The following is a 10312-nucleotide window of genomic DNA, read 5'->3' as shown; positions in this document are numbered from 1 at the left end:
CACGCGGAGCAGTGTGATTCATAATGATGACAATGTCTCCCATTTCAAAACTTCTTCGCGACCTCGCCCACTTTTGCCGTTCCTGTAACAGCGGCAGGTACTCCCTTATCCACCTGTTCCAGAACAAAGTTGAAAGATACTGAACTTGTCTCCATCGTCTTCTAATGTAAAGATCATTCTCTTGAAAGATTCCAGGGGCAAGAACAGGTTTTCCTTTCAGCAAAAGGATGTGGTTGGGTGTGAGCGCTTCCAAGTCGTTAACATCGTCAGACACCTTGGTTATCGGACGGTCATTCAGAATGGCTTCCACCTCACACAGAATGGTATGGAAGCTTTCGTCATCCAAAAACTGTTGCTGCAGAACAGAATACAGAACTCGCTTGACTATCTTAATGAGGCGCTCCCAAACGCCGCCATGATGTGATGCAGCCGGGGTGTTAAAAATCCAATCGATACCCCTTTTTATGGGAGCACCATGAATCTTGCTATAATCAATAGCTGCTAAAGCTTCTCTTAACTCTCGCTCTGCACCAACAAAGTTGGTACCATTGTCCGATCTTAAACTGCAGATCTGACCTCTTCGACAAATGAATCTCCTAATAGCATTGACACAAGAATCCGTGGTCAGAGTGTAAGCAACCTCCAAATGCACAGCTCTACTGGCCATACAGGTGAAGATGACCCCATATCTTTTGGCCATAGCACGCCCCCTCTTGACTTCAATGGGTCCGAAATAATCCACCCCAACGTTGGTGAAGGGAGGCAGATCTGGACTTATTCTTTCACTGGGCAAATCAGCCATCTTCTGCTCACTTGGCTGTCCGCGATGCCTTCTACAGACCACACACTCAGATATTATTCTCCGGCAAGCAGAGTTGGCGTTAGTAACCCAATACTTGCGCCGCAAAGTCGAGAGCATATGGTTCCGTCCAGCATGCCCAAGCTGTTGATGTATGGACCGCAGAATAAGGCTGGATATATGTTGCCCCTTACAGAGAATCGCAGGATGCTTGAGCTCTTCAGGCAAAGCTGCACGGCCAAGTCTTCCACCCACTCTCAACAAATTGTCACTGAGCACTGGATCTAATTTGTAAATGTTGCTTGTCTTCTTCACAGAAGATGCTCCACTTTTCAACATTGAGATTTCTTCCGGAAATGTTACTTGCTGACTGAAATGTATGATAGAAGCTTCGGCTTTAGAGAGCTCACTCACAGAAAGTGGTTGTTTGCTCTCTCATCCTCTCCTCCAAAGACGAGCCAGTAAGATCTAAAGACGCCAGAATCAACTTCCTCTCTCTGCTCAGCTCCAAAAGAATAGATTTGAGCCTCAAGTACCAAGCTACAGAGGTTTTTAGTTTAGACCAGTCAGAAAAGTAAGTCATGAGCTTAGAGGTCGCATCTTCTGTGTGTGTAATCACATTTACCAGGACGTCCCTTTTGACCTCTGGGTCGTCTGAGGAGATGGGCTGCGGCTCCAAAGGTCTTGGCCAATCCATTTCCGGTCTTTGGAGAAAGTCAGGACCCTCCAACCACCTCTTACAGGCAAGAAAGTTATCCACACTCAGACCCCTGGAGGCTTCATCAGCGGGATTGTTCTTGGAGCTGATATACTTCCACTGACTGAGATTTGTTGCTTCCCGTATTGCAGCCACTCTGTTAGCAACAAAGGTATGAAACCGTTTCGTTTCATTTTTGATGTATTTCAACACAGTCTGACTGTCTGTCCAGAAGTGTGACTCCTCCAATTGCAGCAACAGCTCCTTCTTCAACATCCTATCGACCTTAACCGCCAACACTGCAGCCGTGAGCTCAAGACGAGGGATAGTTGTCTGTTTTAATGGCGCAACCCTGGCTTTACCCAACATAAAGGCAACATGCACTCGCTCCTCTTGACTCACCAGCCTTAGATAGGACACTGTGCCATAACCATAGCTGCTAGCATCAGCAAAATGATGTAGCTGTGCACTGGCAGATCTTCCAAAGCCCTTTGGCTTGATACAGCGGCTCACCTTAAGCTTCGCCACCTTCTCCTAGTCCGACCGCCATCCGGTCCACTGTTGTAAAAGTATCTGTGGTATAGGCTCATCCCAAGACAAGTTTTTTCGGCACATTTCTTGCAACAGCAACTTTGGCAGCAAGGTGAAAGGAGATAAAAAACCCAACGGGTCATATATGGAACCAAGGATTGATAGAATTCCGCGTCTAGTATGTGGTCGTCTTTCCACTGCAGGTTTAAATGTAAAAGTGTCACTTTCAGCACACCAATTCAGTCCAAGTGCCATCTCCATGGGTAACCGGTCTTGTTCCAGGTGCAGCTGCCTAGTTGTTTTGGATCGCTTTTCTTCAGGAATGGACGACAACACGGCCAGACTGTTACTTGTCCATTTGAGCAGTCGAAACCCTCCCTTTGAGCACAACTCGGTGAGATCCGCAACCAACTTTATAGCCTCCTTCTCTGAAGGCAATGACTTTAGACAGTCATCCACATAAAAGTTGTTGTATATGGTCTCAATCACTTCAGCTTGAAAGTCGTCCTTGTTGTCTGCTGCAGTTCTCCTTAAAGCGTAGCTTGCACAGCTCAGTGACGGGACAGCTCCAAAGATGTGCACCTTCATTCTATGTTCCAGTGGGCTTTGTGTCGTATCTCCCTCTGGCCACCATAGAAAACGAAGGAAATCCACGTGTCTTTTCGACACCCTCACTTGATGAAACATAGCCTGGACATCGGTCATCAGGGCGACACTCTCCTGTCTGAATCTTGTTAAAACGCCAAAAAGTGAATTGGTAAAGTCAGGACCTTGCAACAACTGATAATTTAAGGATGTTCCTTTAAATCCAGCTCCACAGTCAAAAACCACCCTTAGAGACTTCTTTCTTGGGTGATACACCCCATGATGAGGTAGATACCACACATGGCCTTCTGTACAATCCAGCTGGTCTTTAGGCACCACTTCAGCATATCCGCTATCAATCATCTGTGAGAGAAACGCTGTATACTCCTCCTGATAAGAGTTGTTCCTTTCAAACTTTCTTTTTAGACAGTTAACACGCTGTTCCACTATGCACCGGTTATTTGGCATGGTGATGTCATCAGTCTTGAAGGGTAAATCCATGCAGGAATGACCTCCTTGCAAGTGTGTAGACTTCTCAAGGACCTCCATGAACCTCAGGTCTTCCCTTGACATCTCCTGCCTCTCCTCCAATGACTTCTCATTAAAGTCTTGGTTGTACTGAGAAACCAACATCTCCTCCAGCCTGGTTATGGATATCCTATTGGCATAGACGGTTGAGCAGCTACTCTTGCAACATCCACTATTGCCTCTCAATGGACCGTTGATGACCCAGCCCAATAGGGTCCTCACGGCGTAGGGTCCACCACCTTCGCTGTTAACAATTTCCCAGGGCTCCATCAATTTTGGTGCATTGGTCCCAATCAAGATTTCAACATCTGCATCCAATTCTGGAATTTTAACATCTCTGAAATATTCCCATTTCTCAAGGTCTTGCTGATTAGGAATGTTGCTCTTTGACACTGGAATTGCGTCCTGTGTGTATACCTCCGGGAGGTCCAAGAACTGGCTGCCACCCCATTTGGACACCTCTAGACCTGGAACAACTTGACTTTCAACAACCTTCTCTTGGCCCATGGTGCGTAGTAGAATGTTGGTCCTTTTACCCTGCAGATTCAACTTCTTCAAAAACCTGTTAGTACAAAATGTTGCTGTACTTCCAGGGTCCAAGAAGGCATATGTTCTGAGCACCTTGTGTCCTTTCTTAGCTTTCACCTGTACAGGAATGATGGAGAGAGTACAATGTTGATCTCCAGCCCCAGTACAACCACATGCCTGCAGCGACACCAGTGCGTTATTTACTTCTACTTTCTGTGTCTTAGTTATCTTGTCCTTATTGTAGATGTGCAAAATAGTTGGATGTTTCAGATTGCATTCATCACAGGTCAGACGACTTCTACACTCTTTACTCATGTGGCCCACTTTCAAGCATCCAAAGCAAACACCCTTTCCTCTCAAGAATTCAATCTTCTCCCTGTGAGGAATTTTGTTCAAGCCTGGACACTTGGGCAACAGATGACACTGCTTACAATAGTGACAGAATTCTAAGCCTGGCTCCTTCGAAGCACTGGGCTGGCTTGGCATCGCCGAAATGTTAGTTGCAAAACTGCTTCCTTTGATATTACTCCTGGACACTGGCCTTCTACTACTCATAGCCTTCAAAGCGCTGGATTGTGTGTCTGCAATATCACCAAAAAGCAGATGAGACAAGATTTTGACTTGAGTCTCAAGAAAGTTCACCAAATCAGGAAAGGTGGCTCGATAGCCTCGTCGCTCTTGTAGCTCACAGGCCATAGATCTCCATCTGTCCCGCAGCCTGTACGGCCATTTCATTATCACATTCTTCATATTTGATGGAATATTCAATTCCTCCATACATTGTATCTCAGTCATAACATTGCAGCAGCCTCGTAGGAAAAGTGCAAATTCTTGCAATGCCTTAACATCCTCAGCCTTTACGATAGGCCATCCGAACACCTTGTCCATGTAGGCGGTTGCTATCTTCTGTTCACTGCCAAAGTGCTCTCTCAGAAGACCTTTTGCTCTTTGATATCCTTGCTGCGATGACATATGTAAGCAACTTCGAACCAGCTCTCTAGGCTGCCCTGTAGTATATTGCTCTAACAGGTACAGTCAGTCTTGATAGCTGCTAGTTCTCCCCTCGATACAGTGTTCAAAAGCTCTAACAAATGAAAGAAATTGCAATGGATCTCCATCGAATATGGCAATGTCTTTCTGTGGCAAACTTGATGACATTTGTTGCTGCACAAGCATTGATGTAATCTCATTCTGCCTTTGCAAGATTCCACATAGGGCATTTCGGTCCACAGTGCTTTGCATTGGTGGAATGTTCTGTGCTGGCTGAAGCCTGTGCAATTGCTGTTCTTGTGCAGCTACTGATCCAGCAGGCACAGTTATTAAGGTTGGAAGAACATTTTCAACCCAATGCTGTTGGCCAGTACCATGTATTCCATTGTGTGGCTGTGACTGCAGTCTAAAAGTGCTATCCCTTGCTGATGATATGACACGACGCTGTTCGTGATTCTGTGAGCGTGCAAAGGGGTCCTTGACATGAACAGGAGACAAAGGTGGTTCTCTTGAGGTTGGTTTTGTAGCCATTGTGCTTTGTTTAGGAACACAAATGCTTGCATTTGGATTAAGTTCAAGATTTTGCCCGTTACATGCCTTACTCACGTATGAGTTCATTCCATCTGATGCAGCCCTTCCCACATCACTGCCTTCCAGCACTGAAAGCCTTGCAGCAGCCATAGCAATTTGTGCATCAAGTTCCAACTGTTCCTTTCTTTTCCTCAGCTTGACTCTTTCCAATCGGAGTTCCTCCTCTTGTTCCTCGAGCTGATGCTTCCTTTGTAAAGCAGCAGCCTTCTCCATCAAAGCTGCCCTTTCTGCCTTTGCCTTTAACTGTGCGGAAGATGTACTGAAACTGCCATGGCTTCTTTTGCTTGATCTTTTGCTGGACACATTAGACATTGATCTTTTGCTGTCCCCTGGCCTAATGTCATCTTGACACACAGATTGAGCATCTTTGTTTTTCACCTTTCGTTGTGCACCCTGGCCATCACCATCATCATCATCATCGTCATCATCATCATCATCATCAACAATGTCAGCGGCATCATTCACATTTTCATCATCACATGAAGCTCCCATCTCCTTCAACCATTTATACACTTCCTCAACAAATGCATCATTAACGGACCTTTTTGACTGAAACCATTCTTCCTGTCTTTTCTGTTCCTCTTCAGGCAGAGAAAACTCATTGAGCAATGTATTGTGAAGATCAAAGGCATTTTGACATAGAGACTTAAAACCCTTTTAACTTTTGTTGAACGTTTGTCACATTTGCAGGAACCTTTTCAACAGAACACAACGGGACGATATCTGCTTTTATTTTGCTTGTTTTAAAAAAAATCATACTTCTTTCCTTTTGAAGTCTTTCAATTATCATAACAATTCCTTTAGCGGTAGGCTTTCTTGTCCTTTTTTCGCTATCCTCACGTTGCAACTCTGTAGCTTCATTTTCATTATTGCCTTGTGTGTCACTCATTTTCAACAGATTACTTTATAAGATTCACGGGCCTTGTTATTGCGCTATGTCGACTATTGCCTTTCAGTTTTCCTAGGCAACACACTCGCAACACGTGACCTGTATAGCAATATTATCAACACTGCGTCATTTGTTGTGCAGACGTAAAAGTCTTTCAGTTCGTAACCTGCTTATCAAGAACGTCCAAGTTTTCCTTTGCCGGTCAATGATAAAATGATTTATCCTACCTTATTATTGTCGATGGATGACCCAGTTTATAACTTTACCATGCTGCAGTTTCAGGCTCGATAAAGTAATCCATTTGCTTATTCAACTTCCAAAGCATTCCACAAACGAAATCCAGTTGTTGTCCAACTTCCAAGGTATCCAAACAAGACCAGATTTTCATTCGTTCTTCCTCCAGGACATCTCAGCGAGATCGAGGTTTTTACTTGTGTAGTGACTGTCTTAACGCAAATCAGACACTCGGCAGGGTGAGGGCTAGATCCTGTTTTTGACGCGCTGTTTGTCCACTTCGGATGAATTTGAAGTCCACGATGTTTAGCGTCTTTGGGTGATGTTCCCATTTAATAGAAAGATGGTTTACAGAGTTCAGAGTATATGCAAACGTGAGGACTAATCTAGCTGTGGCGTGCCAGCGGTAAAAAACGTGTGATCTCCCCGCCACCCTAGCATACTTTCCATCGCTACACCTGTGCATTAAATCAGCCGGCGCCCCTGTGCCACCGTGACCTTCGCTACTATAGCACAAGCACACTGCCCTATAGTGTTGACCACCACCACTACATCAACAATAGCAAATGGCTCCCACAATGTGAAAGTTGTGTTTAACATTCGCCGGTTCCTGCCTCCTACTTCCCTGAACTTAAACATTGTTACAGACAGTGAGAATGAGAATCAGCTCATCAGTTTGGAACAGCAAGCCATGTGAATTTTTATTGTGCAAAGACAATTCAATAGTACCTCAATAAACTTTCAGTTTGCTTAAAGGGATAGGTCATCCAAAAATGAAAATTCTGACATTAATTACTCACCCTCATGTCATTCCAAACTTGTCAGACTTTTGTTCATTTTCGGAACACAAATGAAGATCTTTTTAACCCTTTAAGGTCCGCACCAAGAAAAAAGTGATGGAAAATTTTTTTGTTTGCATTTCTTATCTCCTTATGTCGCTATCCACACTCAATGTATTTTTTTTCAAAACATCCCATAATTTTTAGAATATCGGCCTCTACCAAATGGTTGAGATGTCACTTAATGGTAAAAAATGGTACCGGAATTAATACACATACTTTGCCATCCTTTTTCATTGCCCATCATAATTTATGATCAAAACCTTTTCTAATCTTGACAAAACACATTGTCAGAAAGGTCTGAGTATCAAGGTTCCATATTTTGTGACAGAAGTGATATTTGAACAGAAATTATTAATTTGTTACAGCATAATGCATACAATTAAATTCAATGGAATGTATGTCATTTTTGGTATTAACTTTACGCCTAAACAAAATCTCATGGGAACTTCAATTTTTGAGAAATCAACTTCAAATTTGGAACACAACTTGGTTAGATATATGGCTTTGATTCCATAGTAAAAAATATTTTGTAAAATATATATTTTATATAATAGAAAAAATATTAAGTACAGTATATTTGATTTAATGTAAATTTAAAACTTCCATAACTTTTTCATACTTTTATTTTTAGAAGTGCTTTTACTTCAGCAATAATCTGCTGAGTGTTTTCTTTAAAACAAGACCAAACTTAGGTCTATATTCCAAAGAATTCTTGAATTACAACCAAGTTTTAATAGTGCATTGTAATGTCCATTCTCAAAAAGGGGGGTGACAGTTAACCGTTAAGTGCCAAATCAACCGTTTGGTTGAGCATGTTTTTGAAAAATTATTAAAAACATACTTACATTTTTTCATGGCACCAAGTAACATAATTTTGTAAAGTTAGGGCTCTTATAGTGTAATATGTAAAAAAAAAAAAATTGCTTAGCTTGCAAATTTTCACCAAAAACAGTTCACATGGCTGGGGTGATTTATTTGTTTCTGACATCCATGTTAGAAGAAGTGTTGTGACAAGTGCTGAAGATTGACACTGTGACATCTAGTGGATTTTTTTGGCATAACATACCTCAACCAGATGGTAGAGATGGCTCAATCAGTTTGAGTTAAAGGTACAATATGTAGGATTTGTGCAATAAAATATCCAAAAACCACCAGGCCAATGTTATATATTTTGTTTAGTTGATTACTTACAATATCCCAAATGTTTCAAACAATTTGTAAATCGTGAGAAAATTGCGATTTTAACCAAGGAAACGTGGCGTGTGAGCAGGGGTGAGGAGTCGCCAGTCAATGACGTCATATCCGCGTTACCCTCGGTTTCCGCCAGATTTGACCTCGTACTGCCATAGTAACCATGGCGACAGACATTGACAACTGGTCCGTTATGCCTAGCAGGACGCTCACGCTGTTGTTGTTTTGTTCAAACATTTTGGATCATGGCAAGCAGACTTTGAGACAAAAAGAGGACTAAAACGAAGATCAACATCTTTCGAGATGCCGAGAGCTCCACGTCTGCGACTAACTTTGACTTGACAAAGACGCGAGTGTTGCATGTACTTTATTAGGCAGGTGAGCAAACGTACATAAAACTAATCAATGTTATTTAGTTCAACATGATGAAATGTTAGAATATGATCTGTATGTTATTCTAATGTTGATCTAGCTTAGTTAGTCTCATACAGCCAACACACAACCTAACTAACAACATTCAACACACTCAAATGCCGTTTAGTGTGATAGTGTAACTGTTAGAGCAAGTGAAGCAGCGCTGCATTACCTCAAGTTTAATTTGTCTAATAAACTGACCTGTGTGAGTATTAATTCAGCACTTGCGTGTAGTTCGGTAGAATGAAATGTCCTTATTCCTTTATATCCACGGAACTCGCGTTGTGTGTGGCGCTGGTGTACGTCTAGCAATCGCGCCCTGCTTGATACCACAGTCATGTTAAAAACATAAATGTACTCACTCATCCATAAAAGATCCATCAGCTTGACGACAAGATCCATAATTCAGCTTAATGTGGAATATACGTCATCAGTATACGCCTTTGTTATTGTAAGAGGTTAGCGATCCCTGGTGGCGAAAAATCCTTGCATATTGTACCTTTAAGTTAGGTCCTCCTCTCAATAAAATATAGTGACTCAAAATGTGCTCAACCATTTGATTGAGGAGTCAGTTAAAGGGTTAATGAAATCTGAGAGCTTTCTGTCACTCCATTAACAGCTATCAACTACCATATTCAAGCCCCAGAAAGGTAGGAAACACATCATAAAAGTAATCCATGTGACTACAGTGGTATAACTCAGTTTTATGAAGTGGCCAAGTGCTTTGTTTATGCAAAAAACAAACATAGAAGAAAAAAAAACATTTACCACTTTATTTACAAAATATGAATCTCCGAAGCGCTTACAACGTCTGCTCTCGCGTAAAAACATAACAGCATGCTGTGCTTTCGTGAATGCGCCTTGATGTTGCATAGGCTGTCAATGGAAAGTAAAAAAAAAAAATCTCAGATTTCATCAAAAACATTTATTTGAGTTTCGAAGATGAACAAAACTCTTACGAGTTTGGAACAACATGAGAGTGAGTAGCCTAATTAATGAAATAATTTTCATTTTTGGGGGAACTTTCCCTTCAGTAGGGTAAATAAGGAAATAAAATTTGTTTGTTAAAAAAACGCAAATTGTTCAGAGATCTGGAGACGAAGTTACCCAGCATCACTTTTGGTTTGATCTTCCATTATAGGCCTATGTTGGCATTAAGGCCAGACTTCATAAGGTGTAATCGCTCGTTAAGTTGACCAAAGCGATTTTCACTTTAGATGTTCGTTGTTGTTGTTATTATTATTAATTAAGATTATTATTTAATATTATTATTTATTGTGTTGTTTATTAACTTATTTATTTATTTATTTATTTAACATAGACCTAGATATCACAGAGAAGCCTATAAGACGAGCAGGCTATAGCCTACTAGAGTAGGCCTATTCAAGACGAAGTGGACTGGGAACATTAAGGTGTGCAGCTGAATTAATTAGAGATGATTGTTCGAAAAGAAAAGGTAAAAAAAGAATGAGGGTTTCATTTGAATAAAGTAA

This window comes from Siphateles boraxobius, unplaced genomic scaffold (assembly GCF_051911475.1).
Source record: "Siphateles boraxobius isolate OS27281-9 unplaced genomic scaffold, OSU_SipBor_1 130, whole genome shotgun sequence".
Lineage (NCBI taxonomy): Eukaryota > Metazoa > Chordata > Actinopteri > Cypriniformes > Leuciscidae > Siphateles > Siphateles boraxobius.
This window is presented reverse-complemented; position numbering follows the sequence as displayed.